This window comes from Nomascus leucogenys, chromosome 3 (assembly GCF_006542625.1).
Source record: "Nomascus leucogenys isolate Asia chromosome 3, Asia_NLE_v1, whole genome shotgun sequence".
In the NCBI taxonomy this organism is placed as follows: domain Eukaryota; kingdom Metazoa; phylum Chordata; class Mammalia; order Primates; family Hylobatidae; genus Nomascus; species Nomascus leucogenys.
In genome coordinates, this window is record NC_044383.1 from 30,099,381 (window position 1) to 30,124,712 (window position 25,332).

General features: G+C 45.9%; 1 protein-coding gene and 1 long non-coding RNA gene across 2 annotated transcripts in view; one reads left to right on the forward strand and one right to left on the reverse strand.

The window, feature by feature from the left end:
* NEURL1 (neuralized E3 ubiquitin protein ligase 1) overlaps positions 1-25,332 on the reverse strand; it is a 96,760-nt gene that overhangs the window by 54,262 nt on the left and 17,166 nt on the right. The window lies entirely within an intron of this gene.
* LOC105739526 overlaps positions 18,959-25,332 on the forward strand; it is a 37,643-nt gene continuing 31,269 nt past the window's right edge. Inside the window, exons 1-2 of the long non-coding RNA XR_001115460.2 lie at positions 18,959-19,015; positions 21,160-21,225. This is a non-coding gene — a long non-coding RNA (uncharacterized LOC105739526). The remainder of the gene's footprint in view (positions 19,016-21,159; positions 21,226-25,332) is intronic.

The following is a 25,332-nucleotide window of genomic DNA, read 5'->3' on the forward strand; positions in this document are numbered from 1 at the left end:
AATAAATAAATAAATAAATAAATGGATTATTGGTATACACCATAGCATGCATGAATCTCAAACTCATTAGGCTGAGTGAAAGAAGCTAGAGAAAAAAAGAGACCATACTGTATCATTCCCATTATATAGAACTCTAAAAACTGTAAACTAATCTACAGTGACAGAAAGCAGCTGGCGGTTACTTGATTATGGCAGAGGCGGCGGGGGTGCAGCAGGGAGGAGTAGGAGAGGGGATTATTTAAGGCACAAGGGAACTTGTGAGGGTGACAGAAATGTCCACTAAGTTCATGGCGCTGATGATTTCACAGGTATATGCAGATGTCAAAACACATCAACTGTGCATTTTAAATATGTGCAGTATATTTTTGTCAGTTATACTTTAATAAAGCTGTATTTTAAAACCTATTAAATATAAGCGTAAGCCAGCCACAGTGGCTCACGCCTGTAATCCCAGCACTTTGGGAGGCCGAGGTCAGCAGATCGCTTGAACTCAGCAGTTCAGGACCACTCTGGGCAACATGGTGAAATCCTATCTCTATAAAAAATACAAAAATGAGCCGGGCATGGTGGTGTGCACCTGTGGTCCCAGCTACTCCAGAGGCCGAGGTAGGAAGATCACCTGAGCCCGGGAGGTTGCAGTGAGCCATGATCACACCACTGCACTCCAGCCTGGGTGACACAGTGAGACCCTGTCTCAAAAAATATATATAAGAGTGTGAGAGGAGGGAGTAGGGGAAAAAAAGTGTTACTTCTATAAAAACTAAGATGAATCAGTTCCTCAAAAAATTAAAAATAGAATTGCCATATGATCCAGCAATTCCACTCTGGGTGCATACCCAAAAGAATGGAAAGCAGGGACTTGGACTTGAACAGAATTCATAAACCCATGTTCATAGCAGCATTATTCACAATAACCAAAACATGGAAGGAACCCAAGTGTTCATTGACTGATGAATGGATAAACAAAATGTGGCACATACATACAATGGAATATCATTCAACCTTAGAAAGGAAAGAAATTCTAATATATGCTAAAACAAGGATGAATTTTGAGGACATTATGCTAAGTGAAATAAGCAAGTCACAAAAAAACCAAATACTGTATGATTCCACTTATCTGAGATACCTAGAGTACTCAAATTCACAGAGACAGAAAGTAGAATGGTGCTTGCCTGGGGTTGGGGGCACTGGGAAATGGGAAGCTAGTGTTTAATGGGTACAGGGTTCCAGTTTGGGAAAATGAACAAAGTTCTGGAGATGGATGTTACAAAATAACACATGTACTTAATACCACTGAACTGTACACTTAGTAAGATGGTTAAATTAAATGTTTAAATTTTATGTTATGTGTATTTTACCACAATTTTTTTTTTTTTTTTTGAGACAGAGTCTCGCTCTGTTGCCCAGGCTGGAGTGCAGTGGTGCGATCTCGGTTCACTGCAATCTCCGCCTCCCGGGTTCACACCATTCTCCTGCCTCAGCCTCCCAAGTAGCTGGGACTACAGGCGCCCACCACCACACCCGGCTAGTTTTTTGTATTTTTAGTAGAGACAGGGTTTCACCGTGTTAGCCAGGATAGTCTCGATCTCTTGACCTTGTGATCCGCCTGCCTCGGCCTTCCAAAGTGCTAGGATTACAGGCGTGAGCCACCGTGCCTGGCCTACCACAATTTTTTTTTAAGTACAGAAACAAAAACTAAGTTGAAAGCTTTGGAAAGATGCCCTAAAGGATTGTCCATTAAAAATGCTATCACACTCCGGAGGAGAACAAGACTGGAACCCTCTAGCGCTCCTCCCCATCACAAAGATAGCCAAAACAATGAATAAACAATGATACAGGTAGACACATAGATAGATAGATAGATAGATAGATAGATAGATAGATAGATAGATGATAGATAGATAGATAGATAGATAGGTAGAGAGAGAGAGAGAGACATGCAGTTTCGCTCTTGTCACCCAGGCTGGAGTGCAATGGCACAACCTCGGCTCACTGCAACCTCTGCCTCCTGGGTTCAAGAGATTCTCCTGCCTCAGCCTCCCAAGTAGCTGGAACTACAGGTGCCCACCCCCATGCCCAGCTAATTTTTGTATTTTTAGTAGGGAAAGGGTTTCACCATGTTGGCCAGGCTGGTCTCAAACTCCTTACCTCAGGTGATCCACCCGCCTCAGCCTCCCAAAGTGCTGGGATTAAAGCCCTGAGCCACAGCGCCCAGTCAACATTGTTATTTTAACAAAAATAACTGAGGGAGAGTGCCAGAGTTCATCAGATGGGTGACAGAAACTTGAGATGGCTACACAGAGAACAGAAGAAAATGCTGGGACTCTATCACTCCATCCCCCCACCAGGATCAGCTGGAAACCAGGAGGTAAGCAAGAGGGTGCCAGCAACCCCCATCAACACCTTGGCCACCTACAGACCTCACCACTGGAGTCCCCTGTAATTCTCACAGGCACCAAGCTCAGCTGAGGAAGCTGCCTGGAGTCCACACAGCAGTGCTCCTCCAAAGAAGAAGCCAATGCTGTGCCATGCCCCCTGTGCCCACATGGCTACTCTGCTATGCCATCTTGGAATTGGAACAACAGCTGGAGCACGTCTTGCTGCCGGGGTGAGTCGCCATGGGTCCCCTTCATCCCTGAAGCTAAGCCACCCTGCACCCCAGCCCAGTGGCCCAACATCCCCAAGCCAAGCTGCCAGCAGCTGTTACACCCTTCCCTGCAGGGCCCAGCAGAGGTAGAGCCACTCCGTCTACCCCTCCTTCTGCCCCCTTGGGCCAGAGCCTAACTGATTTCCTAGGTACCCTGCCTCCTAAACACGGTACCTTGGCTGCTCAGGACAGTCACATCTCTCTGGTGCCTAAGTTGAAGGAGTGCCTTACATCCCAGAAAACAGTACCTTGGCTACCTGGAGCAGTCACTCACCCCAGTGCCTAAGCTAAAGTGGTGCTCTGCATCTCAGGGAAATAGTTCCTGGGCTGCCCAGGACAGTCATGTCCCCTATCACCCCCAAGCATGAACTGAAGCAGCACACCAGCCCCCAGGGAATCAGTGCCCTGGCCAAGCTGAGCAACTGTGCATCCCAGAACTGAGCTGACCTAGTACCCCATGTCCCAGGGAAATAGAGCTGTGGCTGAACTGAGACATCCTGCCCTACAGGCCAAACAACCCTAGTACTCTGTTGCCCCAGAGCTGGGCTAGCCCTCTAGAGGCTGAGCCGCTGACATACCCCTCTCCCTGGAGAGTAAAGTCATCACTGTGCTGTTCCTTGCCCCCTCAGTGCCCAAACAACAGCTGTGCCCCACCTTTCTGGGATACTTGCTGCCGCTGCACCTGGCATCACACAGTCAGGAATATTGCCAAGCCCCACTATCCCTTGTTCTAGAGTCACACTACACAATGCCTCATCCCCTGGGATCTGAGTTGCTGCTGAACCCTATTGGCTCAAGTTCCTGAATTGCAGCCATGCCTTGTTTCCCAGGCCCAAATCTTTAGAGCACTTCTTCCCAGGAGTCAGGCCAGTACTGTGCCCTGTCCCTCCCAGCAGTAGAATCACAGGTACAACCCAGCCTATGGGTCTGAGCTGATAGGGGGTGCTTCAGAGTCACAGATGCTGGCTCTGTGGGCAACATATATCCAACCCTGCCACTGACAGCAATATTGCACCCCATGACCCAGGTGGCCTAATAGGCTTGCAAGACCCTCAGCCTAGGACCCCAGCCCCACAGCCACTCTAAGCACCTGCACCTGGAACTCAGGGCTGCTGCAGCTGCTTGTAGGCCATGTCAGACTTGATACCAAGAGAGATCCCCTTGGCTAAGTCTTCCCGTTGTGAGTTAAATGAGAATAGGAGGACTTCAAGAGCCCTCAACACTGAGGACATTAACAACCTATGATGCCAGTGTACAAACATCTACAGCCTAGGCCACGGGGGTGCTCACAGTTATTGCTGATATCCAGTGCAGCTGAAGAAGCTGCCTAAAGACCATATCATTGCACCTATCCAGAAACAGAGTCATCACACTCTTTCCAACTGGCACACTCCAACCCAACTGCAGATGAAAACCTTTCTCTACAAAAGCCATTCTACAAAGTTTGGAAGAGGTGATTGATCCACTAGATGTACAGACATCAATGTGAGGATGTGGGGACACAAGAAACTCAAAAGTCAAGAAAATATGACACCACCAAAAGAACATAATAACTCACTAATAAGAGACCCAAATGGGAAGGAAATTCACAAATTTCAAGAAAAGGAATTCAAAAAGAGATCTTAAGGAAATCAACAAGATACAGAAAAAAAAATACAGATAGACAATCTGATAAAAATCAGGAAAACAATTCACAATGTGAAAGAGAAATTCAACAAAGAGATAGCAATAATTTTAAAAGAAACAAACAGAAGTCCTGCAGCCGAAAAGTTCAATGAATGAAATAAAAAATGCAGTAGAGAGCTTCAACAGCACTTCATCAAGCAGAAGAAAGATTCTCTGAACTTTAAAGGTAGGTCATTTGAGCCAGGCACGGTGGTTCACGCCTGTAATCCCAGCACTTTGGGAGGCCGAGGCGGGCGGATCACCAGAGGTCAGAAGTTCAAGACCAGCCTGACCAACATGGAGAAATCCCATCTCTACTAAAAATACAAAATTAGGCTGGGCACGGTGGCTCAAGCCTGTAATCCCAGCACTTTGGGAGGCCGAGGCGGGCGGATCACAAGGTCAGGAGATCGAGACCATCGTGGCTGACACGGTGAAACTCCATCTCTACTAAAAATACAAAAAATTAGAAGGCGTGATGGCAGGCGCCTGTAGTCCCAGCTACTCGGGAGGCTGAGGCACGAGAATGGCGTGAACCCAGGAGGCGGAGCTTGCAGTGAGCCGAGATAGCGCCACTGCACTCCAGCCTGGGCGATAGAGTGAGACTCCGTCTCAAAAAAAAAAAACAAAATTAGTAGGTCATCGTGGCTCATGCCTGTAATCCAGCTACTCAGGAGGCTGAGGCAGGAGAATCACTTGAACCTGGGAAGTGGAGGTTGCAGTGAGTTGAGATCACGCCATTCCACTCCAGCCTGGGCAACAAAAGTGAAACTCCATCTCAAAAAAAAAAAGAAAAGAAAAAAGAAAGGTCATTTGAAATTACCCAGTCAGAGAAAAAAAGAAATAAGAACAAAAAAGTCAAGAAAAATTACAAGACTTATGAGACATTATTAAGCAATCAAATATTTGTATTACAGTAGTTTTAAAAGGAGAAGAGAAGGGCCAGGCACAGTGGCTCAAGCTTGTAATCCCAGCACTTTGGGAGGCCGAGGCGGGTGGATCATGAGGTCAGGAGATTGAGACCATCCTGGCTAACACGGTGAAACCCCGTCTCTACCAAAAATACAAAAAAATTAGCCGGGCATGGTGGTGGGCGTCTGTAGTCCCAGCTACTCGGGAGGCTGAGGCACAAGAATGGCGTGAACCCGGGAGGCGCAGCTTGCAGTGAGCCAAGATCGCGCCACTGCACTCCAGCCTAGGTGACAGAGCAAGACGCCATCTCAAAAAAAAAAAAAAAAAAAAAGAGAGAAGAGAAGGAAAAAGGTGTAGAAAACCTATTTAATGAAATAATAGCTGAAAACTTCTGAAGTCTGGGGAAAGATGTGGACATCCAGATCAAGGAAGTTCAAAGATTCCCAAATAGATTTAACCCAAAAAGGCCCTCCCTGAAGCCATTATAGTCAAATTGTAAAAAGTGAAAGATAAAGAAAGTTCACAGACAAAGCCTCCAAAAAAAGACAGAGAATTCTAAAAACAGCAAGAGAAAAGCATTGAGTCACATATAAAGGAGTATCTATTAGACTAAGAGCAGATTTCTCCACAGAAACCTTACAGGCCAGTAGAGAATGGGATGATATCGGCCGGGTGCGGTGGCTCACGCCTGTAATCCCAGCACTTTGGGAGGCCGAGGCAGGTGGATCACAAGGTCAGGAATTCAAGACCAGCCTGGCCGAGATGGTGAAACCCTGTCTCTACTAAAAATACAAAAAAATTAGCTGGGCGTGGTGGCAGGTGCCTGTAATCCCAGCTACTCGGAGGCTGAGGCAGAGAATTGCTTGAACCCAGGAGGCGGATGTTGCAGTGAGCTGAGATCATGCCACTGCACTCCAGCTGGGACACAGAGCAAGACTCCGTCTCTGACAAGCCATTAGCTAGACTAACCAAGAAAAAAAGATAAAAGACCCAAATACATAAAATCAGAAATCAAAACAGAGACATTACAACTGATACCACAGAGGCTGCTCTGCCTGTGGAGTAGCCATTCTTTTATTTCTTTACTTCTCTAATAAACTTGCTTTCACTTTACTCTGTGGACTCGCCCCAAATTTTTTCTTGCATAAGATCCAAGAACCCTCTCTTGGGGTCTGAATTGTGACCGCTTTCCAGTAACATCTTCCATGGTGAATCACAAAGGGATGATACTGAAGAGACCCCTGACCCAAAGAAAATAGATTGCAGTATCAATTGGCCAACTTTGGAGTCAAGAAAACTTTTCAATTATTTACAGCTTTTAGCAATTGAGTAAAGAATCCTCCTGTAAGCAAAACTTGGAGAATATTTCTTTCTCTCTATTTGATTTCTCCAGAATTTGGAAACTATTTGTGAGTATTCTTAACTTATGGCAATATAGTTATTTACATAAGTGCAAAAAGCAACTGTTTTCTTTTTTAACAGAACACAATTGGAGACTGGTTCTTTTACCAAGGCTTTGACTGGAATGGCATTCTCTCAGATATAAACAGATTCCTTTAAGGAATAAAAGCCCCTTGGGAAAACTGGCCTCATATCTTGTCTACACAGTCCCTGTACAGGGTTCCTCACCTGTGGTAAGTATAGAATGTCATTTTCTGGCAGGCTAGGAGCCCCAGGTTATCTTGGGATCTCAAGAGGAGAGAAATTTACCCAGCTCATACAGGTATTTGCAGTCACAAACCCATGGCTCGGCTCAAGGCTTTAAAAAGTCTAATCCATGATTCCTTATGGAACAAAGATCCATCAAAGGCAATTTTAAAAGGTGCCTATATGGCAAATAATTATTCTCGCTGCACTTCTACAAATAATCAAGACAATTATAATAAGACAAAAGCTTATTTTGCAAACGAAACCATGATTTGGCTTTAATGAAAATGAAGACTGGAGAGAGAAAATTTGTGTTTCAAAAACTATGGTATACCTGTTATTAAATTCTAGTCTTGTTGGTTGTTTTTTAGTTTTTTTCTGCAATTTAGATTGCTCCCTGCTTATTTCTGTGAATCAGTTAGTGATTTCTGGCTGCTGCTCAGAAGAAACAAGAGAAATAGGTAATATAAAAATCTGGATCAGTCTTCTAATTCTGGGCATATACTGGAATTGGATAGCAACCCCAAATCAGCTTGGTTCCAACACTTGCCCAGTTCCCCTCATTTAGTTTAGTTGGAATGCTTTTACTTATATTGATTTACTGTTGTGAAACATATTGCTGTTGTACTCATTGTGCAGGAATGCAGGATAAGCTTACTCAACAATTTCTTAAATTGAACACTTATTCATCTTCTTGATATCACCTTTTGTCAGAAGTCAGAGTTATGAATGACCCTCACCATACCAACATTTTCTTTTTTTTTTTTTTTTTTTTTGAGATGGAGTCACGCTCTATTGCCCAGGCTGGAGTGCAGTGGCACCACCTCAGCTCACTGCAACCTCCACCTCCCGGGTTCAAGCGATTCTTCTGTCTCAGCCTCCTAAATAGCTGGGACTATAGGCACACACCACCAGGCCTAGCTAATTTTTGTATTTTTTTTCTTTCTGTTCTTTTGAGACAGAGTTTCACTCTGTTGCCCAGGCTGGAGTGCAATGGTGCGATCTTAGCTCACTACAACATCCACCTACTGGGTTCAAGTGATTCTCCTGCCTCAGCCTTTGAGCAGCTGGGATTACAGGCACCTGCCACCACACCCAGCTAATTTTTGTATTTTTAGTAGAGATGGGGTTTCACCAGGTTGGCCAGGCTGGTCTCAAACTCCTGACCTCAGGTGATCCACCCACCTCAGCCTCCCAAAGTACTGGGATTACAGGCATGAGCCACCATGCCTGGCCTAATTTTTGTATTTTTACTAGAGACAGGGTTTCACCATGTTGGCCAGGCTGGTCTCGAACTCCTGACCTGAGATGATTGGTCCACCTCGGCCTCCCAAAGTGCTGGGATTACAGGCGTGAGCCATTGTGCCCGGCCTTTATACCAACGTTTTCTGACTGAGCTCCTCTCTACTCTAAATACAAGAGACCCTAATAGATAGAAATATCATCACCCCTATTCAGGCAGCAGAAATTAGAGAAGATAGATATTCATCCCTCTACAAACCACAGGATTAAGGGTCCCCTTGTAAAATGGAGGGAGAAATATGTCAGAGGTGTTCAAACCAGAGCCACTCCATCTTCAACAGGGCCTGGGTAAAATGAGACTGAGACATGCTGAGCTGCATTCCCAGGAGGTTAGGCATTCTTAGTCACAGGATGAGATAGGGAATCACAAGATACAAGTCACAAAGACCCTGCTGATAAAACGAGATACAATAGGCCAGGTGCAGTGACTCATGCCTATAATCCCAGCACTTTGGGAGGCCAAGGTTGGCAGATCACCTGAGGTCAGGAGTTCAAGACCAGCCTGGCCAAAATGGTGAAACCCCATCTCTGCTAAAAATATAAAAATTAGCCTAGCATGGTTGTGCATGCCTGTAATCCCAGCTACTTAGAAGGCTGAAGCAGGAGAACTGCTTGAACCTGGGAGGTAGAGGTTGCTGTGAGCCAATATTGTGTCACTGCACTCCAGCCTGGGCAACAGAGTGAGACTCCGTCTCAAAAAGAAAAAAAAAAAAAAGTGCAATAAAAAAATCCAGCCAGCCAAAACCTACCAAAACCAAGATAGCAATGAAAGTGCCAATAGCATGCTAAAAAGACACTCTCGCCAGTGCCATAACAGTTTACAAATGCCACAGCAACATCCCTAAGTTACCCTATATGGTCTAAAGGGAGGAGGAACTCTCAGTTCCAGGACTTGTCTGCCCCTTTCCTGGAAAACTCGAATAATCTACCCCTGATTTAGCATATGATAAGAAATAACCATAAAAATAGCCAAACAGGAGCCCTCAGGGCTGCTCTGTCTATGCAGTAGCCATTCTTTTGTTTCTTTACTTCTCTAATAAACTTGCTTTTACTTAAAAAAAAAAAAAGATGATACCACAGAAATACAAAGGATCATTAGAGACTATTACAAACAACTATACACAAACAAATTAGAAAGCCTAGTGGCTATAACCTGGCATTCATATGCAGAAAAATAAAAGAAAACCAGCCAGCGTGGTGGCTCACGCCTGTAATCCCAGCACTCTGGGAGGCCAAGGCGGGTGGATCATGATGTCAGGAGTTCCAGACCAGCCTGACCAACATGGTGAAACCCCATCTCTACTAAAAATACAAAAATTACCCTGGCGTGGTAGTGCGCCTGTAATCCCAGCTCCTTGGGAGGCTGAGGCAGGAGAATCGCTTGAAACCAGGAGGCAGAGGTTGCAGTGAGCTGAGATCGTGCCACTGCACTCCAGCCTGAGTGACAGAGTGAGACTTTGTCTCAAAAAAAAAAAAAAAGAAAAGAAAAGAAAACCTAGCAGAAATTGAGAAATTCCTGGACACATGAAATCTACCCAGATTGAACCAAGAAGAAATAGAAAACCAGAACAGACCAATTCCAAGTAACAAGATTGAATCTATAATAAGTCTTCCATCAAAGAAAAGCACAGGACCTCATGGCCTCGCTGCTGAATTCTACCAAACATCTGAAGAAAAACTAATGTCAATTATTCTCAAACTCTTCCAGAAAATTAAGGGGGAAAGAATTCTTCCAAACTTATTCAGTGAGGCCAGCATTACCCTATACCAAAACCAAACAAGTACACAACAAAAAAAAGAAACTACAGGCCAATATCTCTGGTAAATATAGATGCAAAAAATCCTCAACAAAATACTGGTCAACCAAATTTAGCAGCACATCAAAAAGATGATTCACCATGATCAAGTGGAATTTATCTCAGGGATACAACATACACAAATCAATAAACACAATATATCACATCAATAGAATGAAGGACAAAAACCCTATGCTCCTCAGTAGATGCACAAAAAGTACTTGATGAAATTCAACATCCCTTCATGATAAAAACTCTCAACAAGTTAGGTATAGAAGGAATATATCTCAACACAATAAAGGCCACATAGCACAAAATCATAGCCAACATCATACTAAAAGGGGATAAGTTGAAAGCTTTTTCTCCAAGATCCAAAACAAGACAAGAAAGCCCACTATTACCACTTTTATTCACCACAGTAGTGGAAGTACTAGCCAGAGCAATTAAGGAAGAGAAAAAAATAAAGAGCTTCCATATTAAACAATAGGAAGTCAGATTGTCCCTATTTGCATATAAACTGTCATATATAGAAAAACAAAAGACTCGCTGGCACAATGGCTCACACCTGTAATCCCAGCACTTTGGGAGGAGGAGGCGGGTGGATCACTTGAGGTCAAGAGTTCGAGACCAGCCTGGCCAACATGGTTAAACTCCATATCTACTAAAAATACAAAAAGTAGCCCAGCATTATAGTGGATGCCTGTAATCCCAGCTACTTGGGTTGCTGAGGCAAGAGAATGGCTTGAACCCAGGTGGAGGAGGTTGTAGTGGGCCGAGGTGATGCCACTGCACTCCAGCCTGGGCAACAGAGTGAAAGTCTATCTCAAAAAAAAAAAAAAAGAAAGAAAGAAAGAAAAAAAAAAAACTCCACCAAAAAAACTCTAAGAACTAATAAACGAATTCAGTAAAATTTCAGAATACAAAATCAACATACAAAAATCAGTAGCATTTCTATACACCAACAACAAACTAGTGGAAAAAGAAACGAATAAAGTAATCCCATTTACAATAACTACAAAAAAAATCTAGGAGTAAATTCAACCAAGGAAGTGAAAGATCTCTACAATAAGAACTGTTAAACACTGATGAAAAAAATTGAAGAGGACATAAAAAAACTGAAAGACATCCATGTTTATGGATTAAAAGAAGTAATATTGTGAACATGACCATACCACCCAAAGCAATCTACAGATTCAATGCAACTCATATCAAAATACCAAAGACATTCTTCACAGAAATAGAAAAAACAATCCTAAAAATTGTATGGACCCCATCCCCCATATAGCCAAAGCAATCCTGAGCAAAAAGGACAAAGCTAGACATATCACACTACCAGACCTCAAAATATATTAAAAAGACCAAAACAGCATGGCACTGGCATAAAAACAGACAAACAGACCAATGGAACAGAATAGGAAATCCAGAAATAAACCCATGTATTTATAGCAAAACTGATTTTCAATAAAGGTGACAAGAACATTCATTGGGAATGGAACAGTCTTTTCAATAAATGGTGCTAGGAAAACTGGATATCCACATGCAGAAAAATGAAACTAGAGCCGTACCTCTCACCATATATAAAAATCAAATTAAAATTGGTTTAAAAGACTTAAATGTAAGACCCAAAACCATAAAACTACTAGAAGAAAACATAGAAGAAATGCTTCAGGACATTGGTCTGGGAAAGATTTTATAAAGAAAACCTCAAAGCACAGGCAACAAAAGCAAAAGTAGACAAATGAAATTATATCAAACTAAAATGTCTCTGCATGGCAAAGGAAACAATCAACAGAATGAAGAGATCACCTGCAGAATGGGAGAAAATATTTGCAAACTATTCATCTGACAAGGGGTTAATATCCAGAATATACAAGGGACTCAAACAACTCAACAGCAAAAAACAAACAAAAATCCTCCAATTAAAAAATGGGCAAATGAGCTGAATAGATATCTCTCAAAAGAAGGCAGACAAAAAACCAACAAGTATATATTTTTAAATGTTCAACATCACTAATCATCAGGGATATGCAAATCAAAATGATAATGAAATATCATTGCACCCAAGTTATAGTGGCCAATATCAAAAAAACAAAAAACAACAAATGCTGGCAAGGAGGCAGAGAAAGGGGAACTCTTTCTGCAGGCGGGAATGTAAATTAGTACAGCCATTATGGAAAACAGTATTGAGGTTCCTCAGAAAAACTAAAAACAGAACTACCATATGACCCAGCAATCCTTCTACTAGGTATACATCCAAAGGAAAGGAAATCACTATGTCAAAGAGCTGCACACCCATGTTTACTGCAGAACTCTTCATAATAGCCAAGGTATGAAATCAACCTAAGTGTCGATCAACAAGTAAATGGATAAAGACAATGTGGTATATATACACAATGGAATACTATTTAGCCATTTAAAAAATGAAATTCTGTCATTCATGGCAATATGAATGAGCTCGGAGGACATTACGTTATTGAAATAAGCCAGGTACAGAAAGATAAATACCAAATGTTCACATTCATATGTGGAAGTGAAAAAACGTTGTTCTCATAGAGGTAGAGAACAGAATAGTAACCAGAGGCAGGGAAAAGGAAGGGGGAGAGGGATAACCAAAGGTTGGTTAACAGATTCAGAAGCACAGCTAGATAGGAGGGATAAGTGCTAGTGTTCTATAGCACTATAGGGTGACTACAACTAACAACAATTTATTGTACTTTTTTTTTCTTTTTCTTTTCTTTTTTTTTGAGACAAGGTCTTGTTATGTCACCCAGGCTGGAGTGCAGTGGTGCCATCGTCTCTCACTGCAGCCTTAAACTCTTGGACTCAAGTGATCCTTCCACCTTGGCCTCCAGAGTAGCTGGGACTACAGGCATGTGCCAACATGCCTGGCAATGGTCTCAACTATGTTGCCCATGCTGGTCTCAAACCCCTAGCCTCAAGCAATCCTCCTGCCTCAGCTTCCCAAAGTGTTGGGATTACAAGCTTGAGCCACCAAGCCTGGCTCTGTATATTTTCAAATAGCTAGGAGAGTGGATTTGAATGTTGCCAGCACAAAGAAATGATAAATGTTTGAGTTGATACACATATTAATTACCGATTTGATTATAACACATTGAATATATATATCAAAATATCACTGTACCCCATAAAATGTACAATTATTATGTGACAATTAAAAATAATAAAGGCCAAAAAATACTGTCAAATTATATACAGGCAAGACAACTGTAAAAAACTCAGTAAAAAAAACTAGAAAGATTTTGACCCTAAATAATTCAAAAGCATCTTTAGGCTCCTGTTGCACTTCAAAGCAGCCAACACTGACTACTGGAGAGGGTGCCTTAGCAGGGTTCCTACAAGAGGTACTCAGGGAATTCCAACCAGCAGATCACGGCTCTACATCAAGACACCAACTAGTAAATGCAAATTCGTGTGTTTTGGTGAAAATATTTATGTATGTATTATTTTATACTACTATTCCCTACATTGATGTTTTACCGAACAAACCAATAAGGTTTCATTCTGATTGCATGAGACAAAGAGGACTTCTTGTTTTTTTGTTTTTTTTTTTGAAATGGAGTTTCGCTCTTGTTGCCCAGGTTGGAGTGCAATGGCGCAATCTTGGCTCACCACAACCTCCGCCTCCCGGGTTCAAGCGATCCTCCTAAGTAGCTGGGATCACAGGCATGTGCCACCACACCCGGCTAATTTTTTTTTTTTTTTTGTATTATTAGTAGAGATGGGGTTTCTCCATGTTGGTCAGGCTGGTCTCGAACTCCCAACCTCAGGTGACCCGCTCACCTCAGCTTCCCAAGGTTCTGGGATTATAGGCGTGAGCCACCGTCCCTGGCAAGAGGACTTTTAAGAACATAAAAATGAAGACCCAGAAAAAAAAACACACCAAAATGCTGACTGTCAGGCCTCGAGCCCAAGCCAAGCCATCATATCCCCTGTGACCTGCACGTAAACATCCAGATGGCCTGAAGCAAGTGAAGAATCACAAAAGAAGTCAAAATGGTCAGTTCCTGCCTTAACTGATGACATGCCACCATTGTGATTTGTTCCTGCCCCACCTTAACTGAGTGATTAACCTTGTGAAATTCCTTCTCCTGGCTCAGAAGCTCCCCCACTGAGCACCTTGTGACCCCTGCCCCTGCCCACAAGAGAAAAACCCCCTTTGACTAATTTTCCACCACCCACCCAAATCCTATAAAACGACCCCACCCCTATCTCTCTTCACTGACTCTCTTTTCAGACTCAACCCACCTGCACCCAGGTGAAATAAACAGCCTTGTTGCTCACACAAAGCCTGTTTGGTGGTCTCTTCACACGGACACGCGTGACATTTGGTGCCAAAACCCGGGCAGCTAGCATTCCAATTTCTGTCCCTTACGGCCAGTTTTTCTCCTTCTCATCGATCACTCCCACCTACTCTCCCACTGAAACTTCCACCTATCAATATCTTCCCACACAAGGCAAATGGTTCTTGGACCAGGGAAAATATCTCCTTCCAGCCTCATGGGCCCATTCTATTCTATCGTCATTTCATAACCTCTTCCAGGTAGGTTACAAGCCGCTAGCCCGCCTCTTAGAACCTCTCATTTCCTTTCCATCCTGGAAATCTGTCCTTAAGGAAATCACTTCTCAGTGTTCCATCTGCTGTTCTACTACTCCTCAGGGATTGTTCAGGCCCCCTCCCTTCCCTACACATCAAGCTCAGGGATTTGCCCCCGCCCAGGACTGGTAAATTGACTTTACTCACATGCCTCGAGTCAGGAAACTAAAATATCTTGTCGCTGGCGGTGCTCAGCTTGTAATCCAGCACTTGGGGGCGAGGGGGTGGATCACGGGTCAGGAGATGAGACCGGTGAACCCGTTCTACTAAAAATACAAAAAAAAAAATTAGCGGCGTGGTGCGGGCTGTAGTCCAGCTATCGGAGAGGCTGAGGCAGGAGAATGGCGTGAACCAGGGGGAGTGCAGTGAGCCGAGATTGCCACTGCACTCCAGCCTGGCGACAGAGCAAGACTCTGTCTCAAAAAAAAAAAAAAAAAAAAAAAAAAAAAAAAAAAAAAAAAAAAATATCTTGTCTAGTAATACTTCACTGGATAGGTAGAGGCCTTTCTCACCGGGTCTAAGAAGGCCACCACGGTCATTTCTTCCCTTCTGTCAGACATAATTCCTCAGTTTGGCCTTCCCACCTCTATACAGTCCAATAACAGACTGGCCCTTTATTAGTCAAATCACCCAAGCAGTTTCTCGGGCTTTGGGTATTCAGTAGAACCTTCATACACCTTTCTGTCCTCAATCTTTAGGAAAGGTAGAACGGACTAATGGTCTTTTAAAAACACACCTCACCAAGCTCAGCCTCCAACTTAAAAAGGAGGACTCTGTCAAGGATAGAGGCCAAAAACTCACCAACCAAGCAAGTAATTACACTGAACCCCTTGGGCACTCTCTAATTAGATGTCCTGGGTCCTCCCAATTCTTAGTCCTTTAATACCTGTTTTTTTCCTTCTCTTATTCGGACCTTGTGTCTTCCATTTAGTTTCTCAATTCATCCAAAACCGTATCCAGGCCATCACCAATCATTCTATACGACAAATGCTCCTTCTAACAACCCCACAATATCACCCCTTACCACAGAATCTTCCTTCAGCTTAATCTCTCCCATTCTAGGTTCCCACGCTGCCCCTAATCCCGCTCGAAGCAGCCCTGAGAAACATTGCCCAGTATCTCTCCATACCACACCCCCAAAAAATTTTTCCTGCCCCAACACTTCAACACTATTTTATGTTATTTTTCTTATTAATATAAGAAGACAGGAATGTCAGGTCTCTGAGCTCAAGCCAAGCCATCATATCCCCTGTGACCTGCACGTAAACATCCAGATGGCCTGAAGCAAGTGAAGAATCACAAAAGAAGTCAAAATGGTCAGTTCCTGCCTTAACTGATGACATACCACCATTGTGATTTGTTCCTGCCCTACCTTAAGTGAGTGATTAACCTTGTGAAATTCTTTCTCCTGGCTCAGAAGCTCCCCCACTGAGCACTTTGTGACCCTCGCCCCTGCCTGCAAGAGAAAAACCCCCCTTGACTGTAATTTTCCACCACCCTCCCAAATCCTATAAAACGGCCCCACCTGTATCTCCCTTCGCTGACTCTTTTCAGACTCAGTCCACCTGCACCTAGGTGAAATAAACAGCCTTGTTGCTCACACAAAGCCTGTTTGGTGGTCTCTTCACACGGATGCGCGTGACACTGACATTAATCATTTATAAGTGAGTTATTATTTTTTCCTTCATATGTTCTTGGATTTTCCTAAAAGTATATGTTACCTTTATAAAAATTTAAGCAATAAACTGTTTTTAAAGCAACTATCTGGGCCAGGAGCAGTGGCTCACACCTGTTATCCCAGCACTTTGGGAGGCTGAAGCAGGAGGATCGCTTGAGGCCAGGAGTGTGAGACCAGCCTGGGCAACATAGTAAGACCCATCTCTACAAAAAATTTAAAAATTAGCCAGAGTATGCTGGTGCATGCCTGTAGTCTCAGCTACTCAGGAAGCTAAAGTGGGAGAATTGCTTGAGCCCCGGGGGGTCAAGCTACAGTAAACCATTATCACGCCACTGTACTCCTTTGTTGCCTAGGCAAAAAAGCAAGACCCTGTCTCAGAAAAAAAACAACAACAACAACAAAAAACTATTGCTGGTGATGGTAGTAGAGTTTAAAATGGTGACAAAAGTGATGACGATGGTGTAATGTGATGTCCAGGACAGGTGGCCCAAAACAACAGGCTCAAGAGAGATTTGGCATTTTCTGGATAAGCCCTTAAGGGGTTCCTTAATCTCTATGGAGGGAACCAGACCCGACCAGCCCTCAGATGCATAAGATGTGGAGCCCAGGCACTGACTCCCAGGGACTTGCGCCAAGGCAGGTGAGCCCAGGACTCCACTATGGTTATATTACACACTTCTGGATACCTAGCCCTGCCTGGGCACTGAGGGGAAGAATATGAGAAGGAAACAAAATTTAACCTTTTCTAGACATAGGCACAACCACTGGCAATCATGTATCAATTATCTCATTTATTCCTTGATACAACTGGTCAAAGCAGCAAGTCCACTCTGCTGACCATACTCTCTTTTGGGAGGGGACAGGGCTATAAAAGTTCATTTTTTAAAAAAGTGTTTTTTAATTTCTTTCTTTTTTTTGAGACAGAGTCTTGCTCTGTTGCCCAGGCTGGAGTGCGGTGGCACCATCTCAGCTCACTGCAACCTCCACCTTCCAGGTTCAAGCAATTCTCCTGCCTTAGCCTCCCAAGTAGCTGGGATTACAGGCACCTGCCACCATGCCCAGCTAACTTTTTTGTATTTTTAGTAGAGACAGGGTTTCACCATGTTGGCCAGGCTAATTTTGAACTTCTAACCTCAAGCAATCCACCCGCCTCGGCCTCCTAAAGTGCTGGGATTATAGGCATGAGACACCACGCCTGTAAAAGTTTAAACTGTAAAAGCAATATGTGCTTATTGTTAAAAATAAATAAATATAACAGTACTGATTTGTGTGGAGTAAAAGCATCCCATTCCCCAACACTACTCAACCCCAGCCAATTCTCCAGAGGTAGCCCCTGGTAACAGTTGGGTGGGTATCCACTCAGCCTTGGTCTGTGTGTGTACAAACAAACAAAGTAAATATGGCTGAGTGATAACTAGATGCACAGGTAGATATCAAGGTATGGAACCACAGAATAGAGTTGTTCCCCAAGATACTTGCACTGCTCACTCCCTCACCTCCTGCAAATGCCATCAGGTCTTCTCTGGCCAACCTATTCAAAGTGCTGTTCCCCAGACCCCCCAACTCATAATCCCTGTATCTGCCTCACTCATGGTTTCTTTCTCTCCAGGGCATTTTTCATCATCTGACATCCATATATCATGTTTTTGGGTTTTAAAAATCTGTCTCTCTTCGTAAGAATGTAATTCCATGAGACAGAGGACTTGTTCCCTGCTGTATCCTAGTACTTAGAACAGTGCCTGGCACACAGTAGGCATTGACTAAATACTGGTTGAAAGAAAGGAATGAAAGAAAAGAGGGAGAGAGAGGGAGGGAAGGGAAGGGAGAGGAAGGGGGGGAAGGAAAAATGTAGCACTCTAAATGCAAACAGGCCCATACTATACATAGTACACAATTTGCTCTTTTCTCTTCATAATATAGTAGACATTTTTTTAAAAATCATGGTACCTCATTAATGTGAAAAGCTGCAAGGTATTCCTGTGAATAGATGTCATCATTTACTTAACCCACTGCTTCCTTCCTGAAACTCTGTGTGGGCAGTAAGTGGAGAAAGGGGCAAAATAAGGTACTCCCAGTCCATGGCTCTTGGCAATAAGCTTTCCCAAATTTCAGTCTAGGAAATTAACTGTTAATGGATCAGGGCATGCAAAGTTATCCTCAAGAGACATAAAGGAGACCTGGCTGGAGGTGAAGAAAAGATGTGTTCATTGGATGCCAAAGATCGGTGAAAAGGGGATGTCACTGAGGCACACCACGGTGAGGCCCATGGGAGCAGAGCCAGGGAGATGGCGGCCTGCCAGGCCCAAGTGTTGGGTCCTCCTGGCAGGCATTTCCCTGTTGGTGAAGTGGCCTGGGCAAGGCTCATAGCCCATGGGCCTTGAACTCCCAGACTGTGTCAGCACTCAAAGAGCTGCTGTAGGGGAGAAGGTGCCAGGAAGTCCATCTGACAGAAAATTTCTCTTTGGGAAACAGTACATTGACTTCTGATTTGATTCATGAACCTTTGTGGACTTGATTACAGAGAGCCAGGGGCTTCCAGTCCTATCAACTCAGAGGAGACACAGAGGAGATGAAATTTGGGGCCAGCTCAGGCGAAGGCCAGATGTGGGCAGGAGAGGACTCACTAAGGAAACCAGCCCCTCAGGCTGACCTGCCTAGCTCCTAGCTCGCAGAGCCATTGTGTTGAGTAAATGAGGTCAGAGCTGTGGGTCTTGGGGCTCAGGGCCTGGTACACAGTAGGAGGTCATTAAACAGTAGGTATTTCTTGTTTATTATTAGAAGTTTGAGGAAGGTGAGTAATGGCATAGGGCAGGTCACACAATGGTGACTCACGCCTGTAATCCCAACACTTTGGGAGGCCAAGGCAGGAGGATCGCTTGAGCCCAGGAGTTCAAGACCAGCCTCGGCTATATAGTGAGACCTCATCTCTACAAAAAGTTTAAAAATTAACTGAGCATGGTGGCACATGCTGGCAGTCTCAGCTACTCAGGAGGCTGAGATGGGAGGATCCCTTGAGCCCAGGAGGTGGAGGCTGCAGTGAGACGAGATCATGCCACTGTACTCCAGCCTGGGTGACAGATTTGGACCCTGTCTCAAAAAAGACAAAAGAAAAGGGAGGGAAGGAGGGAGGGAGGGAGGGAGGAAGGATGGAGGGAAGGAAAGAAGGAAGGAAGGAAGGAAGGAAGGAAGGAAGGAAGGAAGGAAGGAAGGAAGGAGGCAGGCAGGCAGGCAGGCAGGCAGGCAGGCAGTGAGACGAGATCACACCACTGTATTCCAGCCTGGGTGACAGAGTAGGACCCTGTCTCAAAAAAGAAAAAAGAAAAGGGAGGGAGGGAGGGAGAGAGGGAGGGAGGAAAAGGAAAGGAAATAAATCAGGAAGTGTAAGTCCTCCAGGTTTTTCTTTCTTCCAAAGAAGGAAGGAAGGGAGGGAGGGAGGGAGGGAGGAAGGAAGAAAGGAGAAAGGAGAAAGGACAGGAAATAAATCAAGAAGTGTAAGTCCTCCAGGTTTTTCTTTCTTCCAGAATTGTATTGGTTATTCCAGATCCCCTGAGGATGAATCTACATTTTTCCAAGCTCTCCAGGCAATTCGTAGGCCCTTAGAGAACCACTGCACTATGCCATATCACACCTCTAAACTCTGCTCCCTTGGCCTCTCTGGCCCTCTGACCTTTCCTGATTCTCCTTGTACCTCTCCCACACCTTCTTCATGGTTTCATTCTGTCCACCCTGTGATATTTCAACCACTGTCACGGTTTAAGTGACACCCACTGCTGACAACTCATTGTAGCCCTGATCTCTCTTCTGAGATTCAAGCTCACATGGAATTGCCAACCCAGCGTCTCCCCCAGGATATCTCAGGGCTCTTCTGACACACCCTGGCCAAAACTCAACCTATCATCTTTCCCTCCAACCCCCGCTTTCTGCTTGGGGTCCTGATGGGTTCACCATCCTCCCAGTCACCTGAAAACCTGGCACCAGGAATAATCTTGGATTATTCCCTCACCCTCACCAACTGCATCATTCAATTATCAGTGCTGCCAAACACAACTTTTTCTTTTTCTTTTTTTTTTTTGAGATTGGGTGTCACTCTATCACCCAGGCTGGAGTGCAGTGGCGCAATCTCAGCTCACTGCAACCTTCGCCTCCCAGGCTCAAACGATCCTCCCACCTCAGTCTCCCAAGTAGCTGGGACTACAGGCACCCACCACCACACCCAGCTAATTTTTTATATTTTTGTAGAAATTGTGTTTTGCAATGTTGCTCAGGCTGGTCTCAAACTCCTGGACTCAAGTGATCCACCTGCCTTGGCCTCCCAAAGTGCTGGGATTACAGGCATGAGCCACCACACTTGGCCGAAGCACACCTCTTAAATATGTTTCAAACGTGTTCCTTCCTCTCTTGGACCACATCTGTAGTTCAGGCTTCAGCATCCCTCCCCTAGACAACTTCACTTCCTTCATAAGTGGTCCCCCAACTTGTCCCTCTTAAGTCCATCCTCCACAGGGTAACCAGCGCGATCTTTCCAAAAAGCAAATCTAAAACTTTCAATAGCTCCCACTGCCCAAGGACACCTGTGGTCTCTCTGGACACTAGTTCATTCGTCATCTGCTTTCATTTTCATGGCTGAACTAAATGTTTCACTAGGTGGTGATTTGTTCTTGGCAACAAGATGATCTTTTGTAAATGAGTGTCTCACTGACCTTGCAGAAGTGAAAGTTTACTATACCTTTATAAACAGCCTTGGCTAATGTACTAGCAGGACTGCTAAAAGAGCAGTGACTGGAATTTTCATAGTAAACAATGCAGCATCTCCTGCCCTAATTTCCCCAGCACCAGGGGCCTTCTAGTTAGAATTCCCCAGGCCCACACTTTCTAACATCTCTCTTTCCTTTTCCAGTCCCACACTGGTCAGTTACAGCCTCCTACGTCCCAGCTGTGTGTTTCCTGTGAAAAGAATACATGAGTAAATGAGAAGTTATTTTAAAGGATGTGAAGTGGGGAACTTCCTCTGGAAAGAATATCTAAACACACACTTGATGTTTCTCTTTTTTTTTTTGAGACAGAGTCTTGCTCTGTCGCCCAGGCTGGAGTGCCGTGGCACGATCTTGGCTCACTGCAACCTCCGCCTCCCAGGCTCAAGCGATTCTCCTGCCTCAGCCTCCCAAATAGCTGGGATTACAGGTGCCCATCACCACACCCGGCTAATTTTTGTATTTTTAGTACAGACAGAGTTTCACCATGTTGGCCAGACCAGTCTCGAACTCCTGACCTCAGGTGATCCACCTGCCTCGGCCTCCCAAAGTACTGGGATTACAGCTGTGAGCCACCTGCCCAGCCTGATGTTTCTTGAGTAGACTGAGACAGAGCTAAGGCCACAGGGTGGTGAGGTGGATGGGGAGAGGGGGCTGTCCAGAGAGAGCCCCAAGGCTGGCCTGACGCACCTAGAGTTGAGCACACCCCTTTCGGTGGCCCTGGGCATGCATGCTTCCTGCCCCACTCACTACCCTATGTATGGGGCCCTTAGGGTCCCTGGGTTTTGAAGTAGCTGCCCCAAATTAATAGCCCAGTTAATAAATGTCAGAGTCAAGGTTTGAACCCAAGATCTGCCTGTCAAGTTCACTCCCTTGCCACAGTGCCAGGGGCGACTCCCTCTGTTCCCCACCAGCCCTGCCCTCTCTGCGGGGCTGGGGGTCTAAGCAGGAGGACTTCCCCAGACAAACTTTTGGGTCTGAGGGGCCAGACCCTGCAGACTCAGGAGTCTAGAGTGAAGAGAAGCCCAGGGGCAGATGGCCCAGGCTGGGGCAGGAGGGGTCAGAGAGCAGAGGCCTCAAGGAGAGTCCACACTCCACTTGACAATGAACAGGAGCCTGGGCACAGAGAGGGATAGTAACCAGCCTGGGGACACAGTCCATGGCAGGTAAGAAACATTCCCTTTGGAAGGCCGAGGTGGGCAGATCACATGGTCAAGAGATCGAGACCATCCTGACCAACATGGTGAAACCCCATCTCTACTAAAAATACAAAAAAAAATTAGCTGGGCTTGGTGGCGCATGCTGTAGGCCCAGCTACTTGGGAGGCTGAGGTGGGAGAATCGCTTGAACCCCAGGAGGCGGAGGTTGCAGTGAGCCAAGATCGTGCCACTGCACTCTAGCCCGGCAACAGAGCAAGACTCTGTCTCAAAAAAAAGAAAAAGAAACACTCCCCAACTCAGTTCATCCAGGAGACCTCCTGGGAGAGGTGCAAAAAGAAAAAGAAAAAGAAAAAAGACTGAGCCTCCGGGACAGATGGGGGAAACCAAGGCTAAAGTGACACTGACAACAGCGGGGTCAGGGCCAGACCCAGCTCTCCCAGTCTCTTGGACACCTCTCCCTCTCCTCTCACCTCCCCTTCCTCCTCTCCCACAGCCCTCCCCTGGCCTCACTGCCCCAGGCCTCACACTAGGCTGCCCCAGAGGCCTTGGGGGATTCCCAAGCTGCAGACCACTCCAGCCAGATTCATCAGCACCCCTGTCCTCCCACCCCCCACCCTCACCAGCTCCTAGGCCAGAGGCACGCTGGCCCCACAGTATAGAGGTCTGAGAACCAGAGGACCAGGGGCCCTGGGTTCTAGACCTCCACCTGCCTCAACTTGCCCTGTAAATCTGGGTAGGTCCCTGCTCCTCTGTGAGCCTCAGTTTCTCCTCTGTGAACTGACAGAGTTGGACATGACCCCAGACACTCTCCATTCCAGAGGCACTAGGCGTGGCTCGCGGCTGTCCGCAGTCTGTGAACCTGGCAGGGGCTGAGGTATCCCAGGGCTAGCCTCTGTGGCACAGGCACCTTAGTGAGCCTTGGAGAGGCCACTCAGGCCACACCCTGGGGCAGGGCCCAGTGGGGCCTCCTCAAAGCCCCCAGTGCCTCCCAGTGAAAAACAATGAATTTCATTCCAAATAAGGGAACTACAACAAAGTTCCCTGCCACGGCCCAGTTCCGGCTGGTTTATGTTAGCTGGACAAGACTAAACAGACCTTCACATTCCCAGTAGTAAGCACTGAAAATGAAAACGTGCCTGCTTGTCTCTGGAGCACTGGGGCAAGGGAGAGGCCGGTGCTCCCCTGAGGCCTCCCAAGAGGCTCAGCAGACCTGGGGGCTGCTAGGGAGGGCTGCTGGGGAGTGAGCAAGACTTCAGCAGGCAGCAAAGCGGGATGGGCACTGGGTGATGGTGGCCACGGTGGCCTGGGGAGGTGTCAGTGGAGAGGGGCAGCGGGTCCTTTATGTCATAGAGGTGGGAATGTGACAGGGAACCAGAAATGAGAAGGTAGAGGGAGAGAGAAAGACAGAGACAGACAGAGACGCGGGGAAGGAGTGAGGCAGCCAGAGACGAGAAGACCCTAGGGGCCCCCACCACCTGCCTTGACTGGGAGGCCAGGAGGGAGGGAAGAGGGGAGAGAAGGGACCCAGCTACTTCCTGGACAACACACCACCTTGTTCCCAGTCCCCCTCCTGCCTCCCTCAGTGTGGACACAACTAGCTTAAGATAAGAATTTAATTATTTACAAAACAGACACCTGAAGCCCTCCCCTTTCCCACACAAGCCTCCCTCCACACATACCTGCCCTCGAGCCCAGCCCAACCCTGCGGGCACTGGGGAAACTGCCAAGCAGCACAGCTCCCATCCTTTTTATGTTTGTTTGGCAGAGACAGGGTTTCTCCATGTCACCCAGGCTGGTCTTGAACTCCTGGGCTCAAGCAATCCACCCACTTCAGCCTTCCAAAGTGCTGGGATTCCAAGCATAAGCCATCTCGCCCAGCCAGTTCCCATCTTAGAAATGACCAAACTAACACTCGGAGGGACAAGGAAGTGCCCTGCCCAAGGTCACCCATCTGTGGCTGGCAGAGCCAGGACCAATGGTTCCCACAGCTTTTGAGTCCTGTGAGTTGGCTGCACAGCCTCAGGCCACACTGTCACTGGTCAGCCTTGCCTCATGGCTACACACAAGTGGCTCCATCTCCTCCATCAGCTCCTTGCCCACTCCCAAGAGAAAGCCCCTCTCTGTCCATCCAAACTTCTCCACCATTCTTCAAAACAAACCCCTTCTCCTGGAAGTTCTCCCTGATTCCATTCAGCCTAACTGACCACTCTCTCCTCTGACCTCTGACTTCCCTCTGCCCGAGTGATCAGCAGCACAAGTTCTATGAGGGCAGAACCATGTCTGTCTCCAGAGCCTGGCACAAGGCCTGACACTTAAAGAGCACCCAAAGAACATCTGTGCCATCAATGAATGAATGAATGAATGAATGAAGCAATGGTTCCAATCTTGCTCTTGTCTGGGCCCCAGAGCCTGGTATTCAGAAAATGTCATTTCAACAGAGAACTAACTGGATGTGGCTGCGGCAGCCCTGAAGAGCCCATAGAAGAAAAGTTTGAATTCCCCAGAATCAGCCCATTCTTGCATTAATTTCAAAACATAGTTGAGTGACTACTGTGTGTGCCAGGCACTGGTGGTGGTGATACGGCAGTAAGCAAGAGAGACAGTAAAAAATACAGACAAGCAAACAGGCCTGGCAGCTAGTGTGATCAGTGCAAGGATGGTGAAGCCCAGGGCAGCCAGAGAGGGACAGCAGAAGCCATCTAACCCACCCGGTGGTCAGGGAAAGCTTCCTAGAGTAGGCGAAGCTAAGCCAAGACCTGAAGGATGAGCCCAGCGATGGCAACCATAGCTAATATTTATTATGCTTTTATTACTAGTCAAGCATTACCTCAAATAAGGAATTAGGACATGGAGAAGTTAAGCTCTGAGGCCCAGGGAGCCAAGACAAAGTCCAATTCCAGAGTCTATGCCTTGGCTACAGTGCATTCTATCCTGCCTACCTTTCCTCTTCCCTCCTTGCACCCCAGGTCCCCTCAGATGCTGCTGGAGAATTCCAGAGGCCTGCTGGGCTGCACCAGCGTCAGCATGTGGGTTGGGTTTCCATAGCCCAGTGGGACCCCCAGGCCTCTCAGCCTCTCAGGTTCCATGGCCAGGCCAAGAGAGGGGGTCTGGGGGTCCCTGCAGACCCAGAGCTCCCCCTGTGTCCCTGGGACAGACTGG